General features: G+C 34.8%; 1 long non-coding RNA gene across 1 annotated transcript; it reads right to left on the reverse strand.

The window, feature by feature from the left end:
* Positions 1-1,701: 1,701 nt before the first annotated feature.
* Positions 1,702-11,438, reverse strand: LOC117120504. The gene is made up of 4 exons (XR_004447372.1): positions 11,296-11,438; positions 3,079-3,178; positions 2,497-2,560; positions 1,702-2,389 (listed from the first exon to the last, which is right to left on the reverse strand). It is a non-coding gene; the product is annotated as an uncharacterized LOC117120504 (long non-coding RNA).
* Positions 11,439-21,088: the final 9,650 nt, after the last annotated feature.

Genomic DNA, 21,088 nt, shown 5'->3' on the forward strand with positions numbered 1-21,088 from the left:
CAATGTTTCAATTGAAAATAACATTAAATATTTTCCATCTCCACTGGACTTATAAATTGTATAAAATTGCATCAATGTTTCAATTGAAAATAACTTTAAATATTTTCCCTCTCCACTGGACTTATAAATTGTATAAATTTGCGTCAATGTATCAATTGAAAATAACTTTAAATATTTTCCCTCTCCACTGGACTTATAAATTGTTGTATAAATTTGCGTCTAATGTTTCAATTGAAAATGACTTTAAATATTTTCCCTCTCCACTGGACTTATAAATTGTATAAATTTGCGTCAATGTTTCAATTGAAAATAACTTTAAATATTTTCCCTTTCCACTGGACGTATAAATTGTATAAATTTACATCAGTGTTTCAATTCAAAATGACTTTAAATATTTTCCTTTTCCACTGGATTTATAAATTGTATAAATTTGAGTTAATGTTTAAATTGAAAATAACTTTAAATATTTTCCCTCTCCACTGGCCTTTTAAATTGTATCAATTTGCGTCAATGTTTCAATTGAAATAACTTTAAATATTTTCCCTCTCCACTGGACTTATAAATTGTTGTATAAATTTGCGTCAATGTTTCAATTGAAAATGACTTTAAATATTTTCCCTCTCCACTGGACGTATAAATGGTTGTATAAATTTGCGTCAATGTTTCAATTGAAAATAACTTTAAATATTTTCCCTCTCCACTGGACTTATAAATTGTTGTATAAATTTGCGTCTAATGTTTCAATTGAAAATGACTTTAAAATATTTTCCCTTTCCACTGGACTTATGAATTGTATAAATTTGCGTCAATGTTTCAATTCAAAATGACTTTAAATATTTATCCTTTCCACTGGATTTATAAATTGTTGTATAAATTTGAGTCAATGTTTCAATTGAAAATAACTTTAAATATTTTCCCTCTCCACTGGATTTACAAATTTGCGTCAATGTTTCAATTGAAAATAACTTTCCCTTTCCACTAGACTAATATGCATCAATGTTTTAAGAGGGCGTATTATTCTTATTCTTTCAGAATGTGGTGGCAACTGGTGATTTGGCAATTGAAGCTTTCAATTTCAAATAAATATTCTTTGTTTATCGTATTGAAAATATTTTGAATAAATAAATATTCATTGTAATTTAAGTATTGGAGTATTTTAAATAAATAAATATTCATTGTATTCAGTTTAGTGTTGAGTATTTTCTTTCTCTAGCATTGTGGAAAAGCAGGATGGCAAAAAAAAAAAACGCCCTCTAATAGAAAAAGGCCCTAAATATGACTAAGTTATTTGGCCACAATAATCTGTCCGGTTCTGATAAAAATAGTGAAGAAAATCGCCCTAAATAGCCATTTTAATTTAAAGTTTTTTAGGGTGTCTTAACTGTCAATGGCAGGAAGCGTCCTCTAACATCCAAGTTTTTCAGAATAGTATAAAAACTGGCTATTAGAGGGCGCTACCACCTTATTAATTAAATTAATGACGAGTAAGAGACCACCGAAAAACGTTGAACTAAAATGGCTATAGAGGGCGGTTTTCAGCACCACACAGGACCCCTTTAAATAATTTAAGAGACCCTAGAAATTTTGGCTTTCTATTGGAGGGCACCCTTCAGCACCACTTTTAATAGAAATTGAGGGACATGGGAACAATTGGCTTTTTTCTATTCGAGGGCGCTTTTTTCATCTTACCTGCATCCATCAGTCTTCAAACTTGAACAGCAAAGAAACATCAAAACACTTGATTTTTTTAAATTTTCTTCATAACCAAAATCGCATAATTAAAATTATTAGGCATCAAGAATTCATTATATGGAAAGTTAAAATGCAAGTTATAGTAGTTTTCTGGTTCTCTTATTACTTCTGTACAATATAATCAATTTTTCAGAATGAAGCTATTGTCTTGATGCTGCAACAACTTGCCTGCATCCACCAGTTTTCAAACAGCAAAGAAAAGTCAACACACTACTTATATTTTTTATTATCTTATAGCCAAAAACACATAATGTAAATTATTAGGCAACAACAATTCATTATATAGAAAGTTAAAATGCTCTGCTAGTAATCATAGTAGTTTTCTGGTTCTCTTGTCTGATTGTAATTAGCCAGTTTATATCTTCTGTACAATATACTCAGTTTTTTCAGAAATAAGCAATTGTCTTGATGCTGCAACAAATAATACAACTGCTTTCACCAGGATTACAGCATCACAATATTCAGCAAGATGTTAGCAAAACTTCTGTATTGTATTAAGCATGACAAATTAAATTAACTAAATTAAATTGCCTATATTAGACAAAATTATTTATAATAGGTTTCTTTTCCTTGTCTTCCTCTGCAGCAGTACTATCCTGTCTTGCAACTGTGTTGCTGCATCTACCAAAAATAGATTCTAAAAAAAAAAAAATTAGACACAAACACGAATTAAACAAAATTAAAGGTAACAATAAAGTTAATAATAATTTCATAAAGCTTCAGTATATTTCACTTAATACTTACAGTATTATTAATTCTTTGATGTATCAAAAGTTACTTATCATCTTGCAGAGAGTTGTCTGTCTGTCTGCAAAAAATAAAAAAATAAAAAAATAAATAAATACAGATATTGTTTTTGTATTCTCAGTGACTTTCACAAATACTGATTTGGGAAAGCGCCAGCTCAGTGTTGTAGTGGTTAAGCACCAGGCTAGTTATCTGGTGTGTAAATACCATTTCCATGTACCAGTGAGTACTGTAATGCCATTCAATGCCGTTTTTTAAGTTAGGAATGTTTTAGTTCATCATACCAAATGCTCAGCATGTTCTATAATACTTGCAAATAAAGTCATTTGGGTAGGAATTGAACAACTGAGCTTATGCTATAGTGGCTTTTTGTTGAATCTGATTTAAGCAAAATAAATCTTGCAAGAGTCCCAATTTCCAAGTAGCATCAATAGGCCTACTGTGATGCTTTTCAATTCAACACCATCAAATACAATTCTCATAAACAGTATTGTATTGCCCTATCAATATGCACCCTTGTCAAGCAGGCATGATTTCCATATGTTTTGACACATTGACATTGACTGGATGCTCCTATACCTTCTTTTACTAGGATTATCACACTATTCAGCAAATGTTCTAACAAAACTTCAGTACACTTTTCACGACTTGCCGCATGGGTCATGTTCTGTTGCTTCATCTGCCAAAAAAAAAAAAAAAAAAGAAACAGTAAAGTTGAGACACGATAATTTTAAGCAACGAAGAAATTATATCATTATTCGGAAGATTCAATGGACTTGCTTTATTTTATTTATTTATTTTTTATGTGGTAGAAATAGGGTAGGTCCACCACTACGGTTAAGCATTATCTCAGACCTCCATGGCCGTTTTACATAGGACATGGCTGGCGCAACCGGGGACTGGGGGTCCCCAACTTTTTGGCAAAATATATATAATGTCTATAGAGATTTTTGTTGTAAATAAATAAAATATCCTTGTAGTATAAAAATAAGAAAATATTTATTAGTCTAACATGATTTTGCAAATTAATTTTCATCAGCGTGTACACGTAATATAAAATGCACAGGCCTGCCTAATTACATCAAAAATCCTTTTCGAAACAAGCCATGTTCATCCGCCTGAGTCTATTTCCACCATGCCACGCACACCTACAAAGAATCTGACTCGTATTGTTTGATAACGGAACTTAAAAGTCTAAAAAAAAAATACAAATTGCAATTGTTTTATTCTAACACATCACAAATATACCCCATAATCATAAAACAGTGGCGATTTTTTTTGCTAAAATACAGCTTGTCCACAATATCCGTCGTCAACTCATGTCAAGCGGTTCTCTGGAATTCACAATCTGCTACAAAGGTGGGTGCATCCAGGATATTAGGTGAAAATGGCCACAAGAATTACTAAGTTTTAATTACTGGAATAAATAATCTTTATCCAAAAAATATAAATAGAGATTATATATTTGCTTTTCCACATTAGCGTATACTAATATACACAGACACATACGAAAGGCATCAAAATTATATAAAAACATTGAAAAGGATATTGACTGGGAAAACATAAAAGGTTAAAAACACAAAAAGTACAAAAAGCAACTTTTTCCACCGTGGTCCCCAAATGAGAATACTAAAATACCAGAAAAATAATAATAATAGAACTATAAATATGGAAACAATGCAATAAATACATTTTAAATACTACAGAAAATTCAAATTTGAAACATCATCAAATTTAAATTATATTGTATTATGAAGTTCTGATATATAATGGTCCTTTATGAGTTCCTAACAGTACCATTATTAAAACACGGGTTTTTTTTTTCATCTTGCCAGTCAGTTGTCCCGGTAACACAAAACAAATTAGTTACCACCACACCATGTCATCGCTGTCATGGAGAACAGAAACTGGATGCAAGCCAACAGTACCTGTGGAAACTGGCATTCTCTTAGTAAATTGTACAAGCTGCGCTCATAATAGAAAGAAAATGCCCACATGTTGGCGTTACCTGACTACCCTCTTCACCTATGAAGCAGCAGTCATCTAATGATGCTACTTTCTTTTCAACCACGCAAGCACTTATGTCTGGTTTATATTTATCGACTTTGGGATCTTTGTTACTACTTTCTTCATGGGAAGTAGATTTCGGTTGACATGTCTTGGTATAAGATAAGCCGGCACATCTGTCTGTACTGCCTGCAGTTTCTGGCAACGTGTCCAACTCTGACTCCTATAACAATTATTGGATTAGACAATGTTAAAAATTGACAATTTCTTTCCAATGCCTACTGTACTTGATGACACAAATAACAAGTTACAGGAGTGAGTTAGCTTACCATTTGAGATGAGAATGGAGCTCTGACACTACTAGGGTTTACGTGTTTTAAAACTGGATTCCTAAAGCTGACCGAACATTTCTTCACAGGCTTCAACGTACTGCTTCGGAATTTCAGCCATAGCAGTTAAAAAAGGTTCTCGGCTGACTTTCCCAAAGTAAAAGTGCCTACTCACGCCCACATCCATCTGTAAACTGTTCTCGTAGCAAAATGTCATAACTTGTCTGCAATGCTAATTCTATCCATCTAGTCAAAACATCTTTCAAATTGCCGCAAATTAATGCCCACTTTCTCCAGCTTCAGGTCTTGTCGAAACCCATCATGTCAACTGAAAATGCTTCAATAGAGCAGTTTAAGTAATCTGTAATCATTTGCTTCGGCTGTAGATAACCTAAAATAAACTTAAAGAGATTTTCCTGTTAATAAAGAACTTAAATTTACTGCCAAATCACGTGGCATACATTTCATATCGTTTTAAATAAGAATCCAGATCATTCTTACCTTCATTAAATGCTGGTAATTTAGGTCGACTTGCCTTAACTTTGGATGATCCAGTTTCCTGAAGCTATCTGACAAAGGTCCGAACATACTCAAGAGACACAAAAGTTCACAACACAAATAATTATCAAAAATGTTTACCGATATATTTCTGAGAAAGTGCACCCACCAGCCTAGCGTTGGGGAATCAAGTGGGGCCGATGAAGATAACATTATCCTAGGGGGTCCATTTTTTTGCGATCAATGTTTTCTTTTTTTCTTTATTTTTTTTTGCTTTTCAAAAGGAAGGGAACAGTAAATCCGCCCCCTTAGTTCCATCATCATTAACATATTTTTTCAATTAACTCATTAACAAAGCCATAGCAGTTAACAAATAATAATGGTTAAGCATCAATGCTGTAACACTACATCAGTCGGCCCTCCCAAAACTTTTAACAAAATATTATGTTACCAAAATAAAATAATAAATTGTTCACGATTTCAACATTTTCCTTATGGCCTTTTAGCTCTATCACATTAGATTTAATCATCTACCTAATAAATGGTTTGAATATTTTAAATCCCTTTTTAGCTCAGGTAAAATAAATAATATGGGTAGCCCTTTCATGTACCAAGTAATAATGATGCAAGCACATTAAATGTTAGCTTTTAACCGAGGACGAAATAGATGACGCAATTCACATTTAAAAAATGGGAAGAGCGCTAGAATTGACGGCATTACCGGAGAAATGTTTAAATCTTGTACAACTTTATTTGTCCCAGTAATAACAAACATCTTTAATGCAATTTTCAGATCCGGGCTAGTCCCTGATGTGTGAAAAATGGGCATTATAGTTCGAATACACAAAAAAGGCCCACTTACAGATCCAAACAATTACCACGCGATTTCTTACAATATTCAGTAAACTTTTTACATCAATAATCGTCTTATGAATTGGACAAATGATTTAAGCCTTATTACTGAAATGCAAGCTGGCTTTTGTAAAACATATAGCACAACAGACCATTTATATACACTTAACACAGCGATATATAAATATCCAAGGAAAAAAACGTGGTAGATTGATCAGTATAAGAAAGTATAATACCTACTCCAAGTATTGAAATACACGTCATCGTGTTGGGATTCAATTCGACATTAATTATGTCATCATCAGGAAGTATTGACATACACGCCATCGTGTTGGGGTTCAATATTTCGACATTAATTATATCATTATCAGGAATTCCTGATGATGACATACATAATGTCGAAATATTGAACCCCAACACGATGGCGTGTATTTCAATACTTGGAGTAGGCCTATGTATTATACTTTCTTATCTGAGATTAATCAGTGGACCTTTCGGTTTTTGAACTGTGTGTTCGTAGATTTCCCAAAGGCCTACGATTTAATTAAGAGACAAGATCTGGTATAAATTAAATAAATGTGGTATTAATGGTAGATTTTTAGAAGTGCTAAAAACTATTATAATGGTATCCAATCGTGTGTAAAAACAGATCAGGGATTTACTGAATTTTTTAAATGCGACTATGGTCTAAGGCAAGGTTGTAACCTTTCACCGCAACTATTTTCATTTTATATAAATGACAGTTAACTACATTATTTTAAATAATATCCGTGGTATTCAAATTGTTGATGTTGAAATAAGCTGTCTAATGTATGCAGATGATATTGTACTATTGGCGGGTACGCCATTTGGTCTGCAGAAACTGTTAAATGCATTATGTGTATATTGCGAGATGTGGGACCTTGAGGTAAATCTCGACAAAACTAAAGCCATAGTTTTTCGAAATGGAGGTATCACTAAAAGAAACGAAAAATGGACATATAAAAACAGTCCCATTGAAACGGTTTCATATTATAATTACTTAGGATTAAAAGTTAGCTCAAGAGGTTCATGGTCTGTCGCAATAAACACTCTTTGTAACCAAGCCAAAAAAGGGCCTGTTTAAAATAAATAGTTACATCAATGGCATTAACAATATAGATGCAGACTTAAGAATGTTTATGTTTGATTCGATGGTTAAGCCTATACTTTTATATATGGATCTGAGGTGTGGGGGTTCGAAGAATCTAACAAATACGAAATAGTTCATACAAAATACTGCAAGAATGTTCTTGGTATATCTTACCAAACTAGTAACGACAGTTCTAGAATAGAATTAGGGCGTTACCCATTACGGATAAGTGTATACAAAAAAATGGTATCCTACGGGTTAAAGATTATTGTAATGAACCCAAATCGTTTGCCTTTTAAATGTTATACTATGTTAAAACGATTAGTTGAGTTAGAAGAAAAAACAAATTATGTGTCAAAGATTAGGCTATTGCTAAATATTCATGGATTTGGGCAGGTGTGCTCAACCAGGTTGTTGATAACAACCTGCTGTTTTTAAAAGCATTTGAACAACGATGTAAAGATGTTTATTTACAGGAGTGGAGAGCACAAACAGACTCACGTAAACATTGTTTTTATCTGCACTTCAAGCACTTTATTCAAATTGAAAATTATTTAAAATCAGTAACCATAAGATGCATTACAATGTTAAGAACTTCATCGCGTATGTTAAATGTGAATATAAGAGGCAATGGTGAGTCAGTACGACTATGTCGTATGTGTGATGTGTGATCAGCAAGAATCAGAAGATGAGTTCCACTTTTGTCTTGTCTGCCCTGCTTACAAGACGCATAGAGAATCTTTGTTGAGTAAATATTATGGGAGAAATCACACATTATACAAGTTTTATGATTTGTTAACTATTGAACATGCGCAGGTCAAACTGGGTAAATTTTTATATGTTGTATTTAAAAAAAGAAAGTCCTCATTAGAAGGTATTATATGGTAATATTATTTTCTATGGGCAGGAGCCTAAGGATTTAAATAAAGGCAAGCTGAAGTTATGCCTGGAAGAATGAAAATATATATATATATATATATATATATATATATAAATTTTAAAAGGCAAATGGGAAAGTGAAACAGTGCTCAATCCCACTGAAAAATCTATCTCTTATACACATCTAGATGTGTATAAGAGACAGATTATGCACTGCAAAACTATTTAAAATTAAAACGGAACAGTAGAGAAAATCCGATCAGAATGACAAAATAAACTAAGCATCCACTGGAAGGAATCCCAATATCTGCAGACGGATCCGTTTCGGCCTTCAAGGCCTCAGCAGTGCAGCTAGGGTACAGACCCAAACGAAACGTTCGACCAGCTTAGGTAGGGCCCAAACTAGTCCCACGACCACTAATGATTACAGAGCCAAACCAAGGCAATATATATACACAGCCCAGGTGTGAATGCAAATAGTGGAATACAAGCTATGTGGCTCGGTTCCAGTAGATAGAGAATATTTTGTCATTCTTATCGCGTCCTATTGATAGAACAAAAAGATGGGGGTGCAAGGGGAAAAGATCCCCGGGCCCAAGATCTTCGGGGCCCAAGCTTACTAGGGGTTGCAGGTAGCATTTTTTTCTCAATATTTTTTTTCAAAAATATTAATTACTATCGTGAGCCCTCAATAATGTCATGAGTCCTCTAATAATGGGCCTCTCCAGATTGACTGGGCCTCCTCAAAAAATTGTTGTGCCTTCGCCGATTTCTGTGCTGCGCTTCGCACATACCAACCCTTGCCTCTGTTACAGTTTCCCCTCTTGGCGGCCCTGGTGTTCTGTACCGCTTACCCAGGGCGGATCCAGGACTTTTCGTTAGAGCTCAAAATATATATTTTTAAAATTCCTATCAGGTAGAGATTTTAGGGACATTTTTTAAAATGCATTAAAATGTCGAATCTAAAGCAATAGTCGTTGCATTTGTGGTACATGGCATCAGGTTTTTATCAAAATAGTTAATTTAACGTATCATTATTCCGAGTTTTGGACGAATGGGTAATAAATAGTGTAAAGCTTTACTATTATTTTATCCTACAAAAATTTTCAAGAAATAAGGCACAATTACATGAAAATTACTACATGTATGCAAAAATTATTACCAGCAGGGGTTTGGAAATTCAAGCTTGTTCACAATCTTTCAACAAATTTTACAACATCAGAGTCGCAGACGTACAGACGAATATCCAGATCATTTCAAAGGTTCCTACTACTTCACAGCATAGGAACCAAAACACAAGAAACGGGGAAATTAATCAAAATGTATTAGTATAAGCTACCACCTCGAAATTTCAACCATAAATATTGAAAAAAAAAAACAACTTCATGAGAAAATTTACCTTCTATTTAGCAATTATCCACAGCCATAATTACACGGTTCACGTTTTTGTAGAAACGCTTATTAACAAAATAATAAGCCTGGAATTAAGTGTATTACAATGCATTATTATAGAGTATAGTCTATTTTAATAATATAATATATTCTAATCAAAGAAAACCACATAAAAATAAAAATAGAATCAGAGGTAATAAGAGAAGCAGAAAGACATGACGAAATTAAGGACTGAGGATAGGACTGAACTGAACAGATTAAAAAAAAAAAAAAAAAAAAAGTACAGGACTGAATACATTTTTTTTCCAAAGGCGTAGACTATATTATTCGCATATGAAGACGAATTAAATTCAGATACAAAAAATCATATATTTCATAATATCTTTATGTCTTTAATGGTAGTGCTTTAATTGCAACTTGTTTGATGAAGTTGTATCGTTTTAAGTACTTCACTAACCATGTTAATGTAGGCCTATGGTTTATAGATAAAATTGATAGACTTTATTATTTTTATTTATTTATTTTTAATACTCAGTGTAAAAATATTGGTCATTTAAATTCTTGGAGGCTTAGTCTGGTCCAGTGCCGGCATATCTATAATGGGGGATATGTTCCCCAAAAAATATATTCGGCCTCTCTCCCCCCCCACCCCCTTCGCCCTTATTGAAAAATGTTCGAAGCAAAAAAAATCACACTTAAAAATCTACCTGAAATTACCTAATATTGCAAGCAAGCGCCTGGTTATCTAATCATTAAACTTCACCTTCGCGGGCCACACCCTTCCAATTTTCACCTCATATTCTGGATCTGCTCCTGTCTAGGAGTCTCCTAGATAGGATCCACAATTTTTCGAACGGGAAGAGGGAAGAGAGACCAGGGGTAGCGCCAGCGGGGGGGCCGGGGGACCAGGCCACCCGTCGGGGAGAGCTCCCCCCCTCTCCGTCGGCTTCTTCCTGGCGCCACCTCTGAGGGAGACACTAGTTTCAGAATAGGTAGGTGCAGCAAAACACATACAGTGACTTGCATTGAAATTTTTAAAATTTAGTGGCGAAACAGGCCCCTTACTGGATCCGCCCCTGCTAGATACACCACTGGTATGGCCCTCAGATATTAGTAGATAATAAATATTCTATCTAATGTGGCCTAGGAAAGAAATGATTAAAAGCACTGCTTTATAATCACAACTATTCTTGTCGAAATTGCCTAGTCCTAGTTCATTTAGAACCTACCTTGCACTCACCACAAAGCAAGTAACTCATATTGTTTGGCGTTTGAAATATACATTCAAGTTCAAATATTTGATTATGGATATATACATCACGGAAATACACTATAATACAGCAAATTATGGAGTTTTCTGTAAAAAAATACATCATATCGATCATATCGACCATATCTGCCATTCTGAGTTCACGTGGTTCTTTTGGCATTTTTGGTCCACACATGTGGTACGTCCAGAATATTTAATGAAATGGCCGCAAGAATGCTGAAGCAACTACTATTCCTCTGAACATGAACAAGTCATGTTTTTGTCAATTTTAAGCGTACCTTAAAAATCTTTTCTAAAAAAAAACTCTTTTCTAAAAAAAAAAAAACTCAGCGTCCGACCGAGTGTACACCATGCTATGCACGTTACATGGAAACTGACTCAACTGAATTATTGGCTAACGGAACTTAAAATCACTAAATATTGCTAGTTACACGTTTCCTTTTAATACTTAAGCCTACCTTAGTAGTTTTGTTGATACGTACGAATATACTTTAGACCTATAATCATAAACAAAATATGGTGGGGTTTTTTATTGCTAAAATACACCTTGTCCACCATTTCCGTCGTCACGTCAATTCATGTCACGCGGTTCTCTGGAATTTCAAAATTCACGCCCTGCTGCACAGGTGGTAATTATTCAGGATAATAGGTGAAAATGGCCACAGGAACACTGAGGACTGAGGTTGAATTGGAACGTACAAGTATTTCTACATAAGATAATACTGTATCATCTTATGAATCAAAAAGTAGGCCTATAAATACAGATTGTAAACAGTGGGAAGTTTCCAAAAGTTGATAAAAGTAGGCCTATATACGAAAATTGTATTAAAAAACTTCAATAAAATATTAAAATGGTAAAATACCGGTAGGTAAAAGATGTATTACTGTAATTAAAAAAATAAGTAAAAGTCTCCTAAATTAAAACACTGTTTAATTAATATACTTTGATATTTTTAATACTATAAATTGAGTTCTTATGAGGAAACCCCTTCGGTACCAAATTTCCCGAGGATTAATATACCGATCCACTAATTAAACCAGAAAAACGGGTGGGGAGAAGAGGTATTAATAATTAACAACTATGTAATATGGTACCATTTCTTAGTAATCCAAACGCATCATTCATAGGTATGCAGTTTAATATTATTTTCGTTAGGCCTGTCATTATTCCGGGGCCATATCCCAGAATCATCGGTCCTTCACCATTTGGAAATCCCGGATGTAAGATAGACGGATTTAGACCGCAGATAGGCCTATGAGGGACAGTTACCGTATGATTTTGGGGGAGGGGGTAGGGGGAAGGTCCCCGACGAGAGCAAAGTCGACGTGGTCCTGTATCGATTAAAATGTTTCAAAAGTGGTTCAGGGGTTTCAATGGCTTATTTAATCGATTTGATATATAGATACTCTACTTACATGTAGAAAATAGGGGCCTACATAATTTTTTTCGCCCCCGACGAATTTTGGTTTTTTTTCTGTTTTGGGGAGGGGCCGGGGAAACTGGAGGAGGGGGAAAGAACTCAGAAGCATCGGTCCTTCACCAATTGGAAATCCCGGATGTAAGATAGACGGATTTAGACCGCAGATAGGCTTATGAGTGGTCAATTTTTTTTGGGTTTTTTTTTTTTGTTTTTTTGTTTTTTGTTATTGAAGTAAAACAAATATCGATTTTTTTAAATTATTGAGGAAGTGAGGGACAGGTACTGTAAGATTTTGTGGGGGAGGGGGAGGTCCCCGACGAGAGCAAAGTCGGTGTGGTCCTGTATCGATTAAAATGTTGTTCAGGGGTTTCAATGGCTTATTTAATTTATTTTATATATAGATACTCTACTAATATGTAGAAAATCCATACTTTTTTTTTATCTCCGACAAATTTTGGTTTTTCTTCTGTTTTGGGGAGGGCCGGGGAAACTGGAGGAGGGGGAAAGAAAATCCCCCAACCCCGAAGCGCCGTTATTGATTTTTAAAATTAAACTAGCTTCAAAATTCGGTTTTGGGTAAAAATGAGTAATATTTGACTAGTCAAATTTGGCATTAAAATCTAAGATTCAACGTGGCAACAGTCATTCCGTGTTAGCCAAGGCATAGTATTTCTCATAAATAAAATATAGATCATTAAATGTAGCCAAAAAAAGTCATCAAAAATTGTTCTTGGTACTTTGCGGGTCACAACATTAACATGATATGTCATCAAACACATCATTTAATATATAAATTAAATAGCTTTCGTATGATACCAAATATATTCAAATCGCATTTTGGGGTAAAAAATGTAACATTTCCCAATTTTGGTGGGAGATAACGACATACGAAATGGATGATGTCTGAATATGCGTTCAGTTTTTGAGAACGTATCAGATAGACAAAAGGTTGTTAGCTTTCTTTTCGTATTTATATAATAAAACACTTACAGTACTAAATTTAGCCAAGTCTTAAAAATATGTTTTTTCGTAAATTTTTTTTGCGTCAAAAAATTAACAAATTGTGTTATCATTCACATCATTCGATAAATAGTTTTAATAGCAAAAATATACAAATTGAATCTTCCAGTGACGATAAGGGCGTCGATCCGTGGTTGAAAGTGGGGGTGTGGGGAACGAAATGAAAAATAAAGCCTTGGGCCGTAGGACCAAGCCTTGGTTGGGAACCAGGGGGCGAAGCCCCCGAAGCTCTGGCGCGTATAGCCTTTTAATTGATTTTAAGCAATACAATTAACATTTATTTCCATACGAAATTTTCAAAATATCCAGTGGCGGATCCAGTAATTTGAAGTAGAGCTGGGCCCAGAGAGGGACTTTTACAGATTGAGAGTGTAGACTACCACCTCAGCCCCACCATGGTTGGGGTTGAGGTAAGAAAATTTTTGATTATGGCACCACTAGTTGGTCGGAAATGGCACTCTCAGACTGAATTTGAATATAGTGTTAACTTTTCTAAAATTTTAAGTTTCAAAAAAAAAAGAAAAAAAAGAATTAGGAATGATGGGGCGGCTGGGCCCCTTTGAATCTGCCACTGAAATACTCATCATAAAAAGTTTTTAAAATTATCTTTTTAGTCATCATTATGCCCGCCTATATATTTCGTGCAAACTAACATTCATAAAAATAATGATTTATTATCTGCTGATTAGCTTGTAACGTATTCAAAATTCGAACTATAAAATACAAATAAGATAAACTTAAAACAGTCATTAATTTAGTCTTTTGCATGTACAGTACTTTTAAAATCAATCAAGAGGTTTTTGCTTTTCACCTCTTTTTGAATTTCACTTTTGTGTAAGTAATATTGCGACTAAACTATTGTGAGTGGAAATAATACCGTCTAATTTACGATGAAACAGGACTAGGGAGATAAGGAGCACACAAAACAGTAGTTAACATTTTGATTTCACAAACATAAAGGTGATTTCTTAATTTATTATTATTAGTGGTGGCTCCAGGAAAGCAAATTAGAGGGGGAAGGGGGAGGGGGATAGGGAGGGACTTGCATGTTGGGAAAGTAGATCACCTCAGCCCCACGATGGTTGGGGCTGAGAAAAAAAAATATGATTATGACACCTCTAGATTGCCGGAAATGGCACTCTCAGACCTAAATTCTAATTATAATTTTCCTTTGTTTTTTCCATTTTTTTAAAATAAATTTGAAAAATTTAGGGTCGGCTCGGCCTCACTTGAACGAATCCGCCACTGATTATTATGACGTCATTGTGAGATTTCGTCAACGTAACACTGGAGCTTGTAAACTTTTGGTAGGCCTATCACTTAATCGGAATATATAGACATATCCGTGTCAAAGGCTGTATAGTTATTGTTGACGACCTATGATTTTTGAAATTAAGAAAAACAGTAATCCTATGTATGAAGGTAATATTAAACACTAGTATATACGTACGGGTCATAATAATACAAAAGGAATAATCGTTTATAGTAGAAATTGTGCACTTTTGAGTTTGTAAAAATATTAGCCTAATAAGTATACATGCTTCCAATTTTAAAAAGATTCAGTACATTGTTTCACAATAAATTTAGCCTCTGATAACCGTTGCACCCACAAAACCGATCTAGTGGTTTTTGAGATGGTTACGAAATGTATAAACAATTTCGTTTTTACTCGGTTTTGGTCCGGAAAATACGTACCGCACTTAGAAAAGTGAACAGGCAAAATCTTTCCATACACTTTTAAAAGTGGGGTTTTAATTATAGAAGATTGGAGAAAAGTGGGGGGGGGGGGGGGACAATCGATATGATGTCCCCCCACCTCCTTTGAAAAGTGGGGGGGGGGGGGAACGCGTCCCCCTGTCCCCCACCGATCGACGCCCATGAGTGACGATGTAGCTTTAAAATACTATTTTTTGGTAAAACAGGCCTACGTACAATTTGTAATTTTTTTATCAAATTGCCACTTAAATTGAAAATTTTGCGTGCCAACAGCCCATTCCTTGTGAGCTGAGAGCTGGTGATGAGGATTCACGTTGTTGCCAGCTTGTAACAAATGACGCCCACGAAAACATAAACTATATTTGAGCAATTTTAATTCGATGGGACCCGACTATAAATAGGCCCAGCAGTAAGTCAAGTGAGTGAACACCACGGCATTCGTTCAGTAGGCCTATACTCTTAGTCAATATGAGAATTACATATAAATGTGAGGACATTATATAATCAGCTGTTGTCGTACGTTTTCCTCTGTACAATAAATATGCTACACTGGGGATTATATAAACGTGAGGACATTAATCATTGTACTCAAGTGAAATGAAATAATGCCCTCAGTTCAGTCCTCTATTGTCAATATAGGCTAGTACCCTGGGGATTTTATATAAACGTGAGGACATAATCATCAGTAGGCAATTGAAAGGAAATAATGGCCTCGGTTCCCCTATACGCAAAAATATACAAATTATGATAAACTGGACCGGGATTATAATAAAAGTGTGGTCATTAAGGAAATCACTGTCCCTGTTAGTCCTACAGTCATTATGGTACATTGAGGATCTCAATAGGCAGGCTAAATAAGTAGCCTACGATCAACTTTTTGCATGTACTACAGGATCTTTAGCCATGGAGGTGGATAATGGGAGATAAAGGACCGTCCCCTCCCATTTGATTTTTTTTTTTTGAATTAGTAGACTGCTAGACGATCTTAGGTCCTCTGGCATCTCAAAAGAAGTAAGCTTAGAATGGAAAGTGTATGTTTACCAGAGACATGAGAAGCAGACACACAAGACGGTTGGTCACCATTATTTTTTTTCACAGAAAACGGAGGGGAGGAGGGGTAATAGCCACCCTATTCACCCCTCTAGATCCGCCACTGCTTTAAGCGGCAGTTATCAACCTGCAGAGAACTCTTGTGATCTTTAGGTGTCATGGAATACGAAACAGCTGGACAATGGTGGGGATAGCTCATGGTTTCTACCAAAATTGGCCAATTTTTAACCTGATGTAGGAGGTGTCATGGAATACGAAACTGGAAAAAGGCGGGGTAAAAAAAATCGTCAAAAAAGTATGAGCTATAATAGCTCATGGTTTTTACCAAAATTGGCCAATTTTTAACCAAGGCCGTTTTTCCCAGAATAGATTAGGCCACATGAGCCTAACTGAGTATCATCATCGTTATTTAAGGTTAAAACTAGGTTTTAAGTGGCATTTATCAACCTGCAAAGGACTCTTGTGATCTGTAGGTGTCATGGAATACGAAACAACTGGAAAATGACGGGGTCAAAAAAAACGTCAAAAAAAAAAAAAAATTATTTTTACCAAAATTGACCTATTTTTAACCTGGTCGTTTTTCCCAGATTCGACCACATGCGCCTAATTGAGTATCATCCGATTTATCGTTATTAAAGCTTAAAACTAGGCTTTTAGTGGCATTTATCAACCTGCAGGGCACTCTTGTGATCTGTTACGTGTCATGGAATAGCCTACGAAATAATTGTAAAATGGCGGGGTTAAAAAAATCGTTCAAAAGAAAAATATGAGCTATAGCTCATGGTTTTTACCGAAATTGGCCAATTTTTAACCTGGTCTTTTTTCCCCATATTCGGCGACAGTGGCCTAATTGTAAGCTTAAACGAGGCTTTAAGTGGCTTTTATCAACCTGAAGATGACTCTTGTGATCTGTAGGTGTCATGAATACGAAACAACTGGAAAATGGCGGGGTCAAAAAACTCATCCAAAAAAATTCTGAGCTATAGGCCTAACCTCATGGTTTTTACCAAAATTGGCCTATTTTTAACCTGGTCGTTATCACAGATTCGGCCACATGGTCCTAATTCAGTATCATTCATCATCGTTATTTAAGTTTAAAACTAGGTTTTAAGTTTCATTAACAACATGCAGAGGGTTCTTGTAGGTGTCATGGAATACGAAATAATTGCAAAATGGCGGGGTAAAAAAAATCGTCCAAAAAACAGTTATGAGCTATTAGCTCATGGTTTTTACCAAAATTTGCCAATTTTTGACCTGGTCGTGTTATCATATGATTCGGTCTCACGGGCCTAATTGATTATCATTGATAATCAATTAGGCCTTATCATCCATTTTATCGTTATTTAGGCTTGAAACTAGGCTTTAAGTGACATTTATCAACCTGCAGAGGACTCAGATTGTGATCGGTACCGGTAGGTGTCATTGGTCCGGGAATGCGCCAGGGTGGTGATGGATGGTGACCCCGAAGAGTATTTGCATCTTATTTTGCTTATCTTTCCCATCTATGTCAGGTCTGTCATAAATAAATATACATAAAAATAAATAAATAATTTAAATAAAATTAATTAATTCAAAATAATAATGCAGAAAAAAGGCTACATGTACACACTGCAGGTAGAAAACGGCGAAGCGAGCAGCTCTACCAAGAGATGGATACGTGCGCCTAATAAGATGACATTATTATTATTATTATTATTATTATTATTATTATTATTATTATTATTATTATTATTATTATTATTATTATTATTATTATTATTGAATACGAAAAGACGGATCTAGGGTTTAGCAATGGGGGTGGATAATGGGAGGTGAGAAGAACCGAGCAGGGTGGGGGTGGGAGAGTACTGGTACTTGTAGCCGTCTGATTTCAGACATTCGGCAGCCATTGACATTATGTTGGCGTTAAAAGACTGCATATTGTGATGAGGGACGTGTGCACAAACAATTACCAAACACAAAAAATATGGAAAACTGAATGCTATTTACAAAATATTCTATTTAATGCTTTTGGGTGAAACTTTCTTTTATAAATTGACTCCTATTCAGTTGATTTTCATCCATGACGCATTGAAGAATACCGTAGATTTGGTTTTCTTTCCCCTTGTTCTGCTGGTTATAATGAAATGTGAGAATTTTACATGGATCATCATTTGGTCTTCTTAACATGACTGATCCATTTTGATTGTTGGTCTTGATAGAAGGTCCTAAGTGGCATCATGTTTGTTATTTGATATAAATTTTCGTTTGAAATCCTATACCTCTAGTCATATTCATCTGTTGTTGATTGTTGGTCACTGTCTTCACTGTCTGTTTCAATGTTTTTGTGGTTTTGTAAATTTTTCAAAATAAAAAAACGGCGAAAAAATGAAAATTCGACTCAAGTTTTGAGACTAAGAGTGCCATTTCCGACCTCGCTAGAGGTGCCATAATTATATTATGTTCTTACCTCACCCCCAACCATGGTGGGGCTGAGGTAGTATAGACCCTCTGCCTCTGAAAGTCCCTCTCCGGGCCCCCTCTACTTCAGATTCCTGGATTTGCCACTGGAGCAACAGACACACAAGACTAGTGGTAATTATTTTTTTTTCACGGTAAACGAAGGGGGGTATCTAGCCACCCACGAAGGGGGGGGGGGGGGTCAGTCACCATATTCACCCCCTAGATCCACGACTGTGCATTCATATACTTGTTTTATATTAGTTCTATTAATCTGATTAATTACAGCGTTACATGGAGTGATTGAAAGGCTTAGTGGATTTTTGTGTCTACTAATATGTAGAAAATACATTACATTTTTTTCCACCAACGAATTGTGGTTTTTCTCCCCAACAGGGGGTGGGAGTGAAGCCAGACCTCCCGGACGGGGCCCACACTTTGCCGAGGAGATTAATACAAAACATAGCTGAAGTTATGCATGACGTTAACATACGAAGCCACTAAATGGAAGCAACATCATTCTCAACACATTCTATAAATGTTCTACTCCAGCAGAATTACATTTTTTTCTAAGCTGATTGGGATCAATAAGTCGTTATGATCACGTAATAACAAATTTTGACGATAATTTCAGTATGTGTTGTAGTTCCACATTTACAGTCAGTTTGATTTTTAAGGTCTGTTGTAATTTTGATTGTCTGACGAAATAAACAAAATTAAATGAAACAACACGTTACGTTTACTGACATGGGCGGGATAGAATAAAACATTGAATTACACGATAAACCCATGGGAAAAAATATATTAAGAAAATAAAAAATAAAATATATTTTCTCAATTATATACCGTGAATGATGAGTGTGCATGAATGGAGAGAGATTCTTATACATATTTAAAGTGAAAAACCTAAACAAAAACTATTTACTCCTTGTCAATTTATTGTACAGCTGTGTATCCCAGGGTTACATACTTTTATTAATCTACATTTATCAAAATATGCTTTGCTTTTATTCATTTAAAGAAATTTACAATCAAAAATTCTACAAAAATTACAATTCTACTACTTTACTCAGCTCACAAATAATGTTATTACGAACAATAACCCGCCCCCACCAGTTTGTTTTGCCAATACTTAGAGGCGATATGTAACAATTCACACAGCCAATTCTGAGTGTCATAATACTACCATTTCCTGTTTGCTGAACTTTTCAGAAATGTAGAAACAACTGTTGTATTTCAGAACTCGAATGCACTATAAAATTGTCTACAGTTTTTGGGACCACTCGTGTAGGTCGACCATGTTAAATAAGAAAGAGTACCGACACGACATGCTTACAATTAAAATACAATTGGTAGTAAGTAGATAAACACAATAATTATGTGATAGGCATAAGTCATAGAAAAACAATACAAATAGTGCTTGTTTAATTAAAGTTGAAAGAAATGGTGTGCTATCGCTCTGTCTATTACAGTATTATACATATAATAATAATAATTGAAGCATACAGCATGCCTATTATTTCTGTCATAAAGTAATCAAAATAAAAATTCATACCGTACAATTTATTAATTATTGCCAAAAAACCAAACAAGATATGTTAGGTTAAGTTATTCAATAAATTGCATTTTATCCATAGTTAGCAACATGATGTATACATAGCATAGCATAGAATATTATTACAAGTGCATAGCCAATTATATCTGTATACACTATACTATTCTTAGTACCGCCAAAGCAAGTAACATACCGTAAAACCTCTAATAGAAGTCATGGGCTTCTCTTTTTAAGACGCTTGGATGGGCTTCTTCTCGAGATGGGCTTTTTTTCGAGATTATATTTGCAAACCAAAAAAAAGGGGCTTCTTCTTGGGAATTGCTACTATACGACAATTCTTAACTATGGAATTCGAAATTATTTATTTTAACCATGCTACAGTAGTACAATAAAATACTATTGATACTGACACGCTATCATAATCATCAAATATAACGCAAGTTTTAATGTAAGTTCTCGAGAGAAGCCCAATGGGCTTCTTTTCGAGATTACTTTTGCAAACTGAAGAGGGCAGCTTCTTTTCAAGATTGGCTCCTTCTCGAGCTTCTATTCGAGGTTTGTTTGGTATATCTCTTCGTTTTATATTGGAATGGAAATATATGAAGGGAAGTGCATAGCAACTAACGCACCTACAATAACCTATCAAAGCTGCAAGGTTAACCACAATTTAGTAAAGGCATATAATATGGTCTCAACCACATCCTGTCAAAAACGATAAATATAGCTTTGGTATACTGTACATAGTAAATATTTGTACATAGGTTTATGCTCGTTAACAATAACTTATAAAATCTTATGCTATAAGGTTTAAGTAATACAAAGCTAATGCAATAACACTGTAAATGGGCAAATTCAGTATTTTTCATCAAGACAAGTACAAGGTTTCAGATAATAATGTCACATACACTGGATCAGCAAGATAGTGAAAATTAGTGAAATTCGTAGTGATTCTATTTCACTCTACTAGAGTAATCACAGGGACTCTCTCACCCTTTTTAGACACTTGCATTTATTCGGTATGTTTGATCATAATCAATGTTAAACAAATTG

The sequence above is a fragment of the Anneissia japonica genome, unplaced genomic scaffold, assembly GCF_011630105.1.
Source record: "Anneissia japonica isolate Jap-2015-1 unplaced genomic scaffold, ASM1163010v1 scaffold1524_len114575_cov127, whole genome shotgun sequence".
NCBI classification, from domain to species: Eukaryota; Metazoa; Echinodermata; class Crinoidea; order Comatulida; family Comatulidae; genus Anneissia; species Anneissia japonica.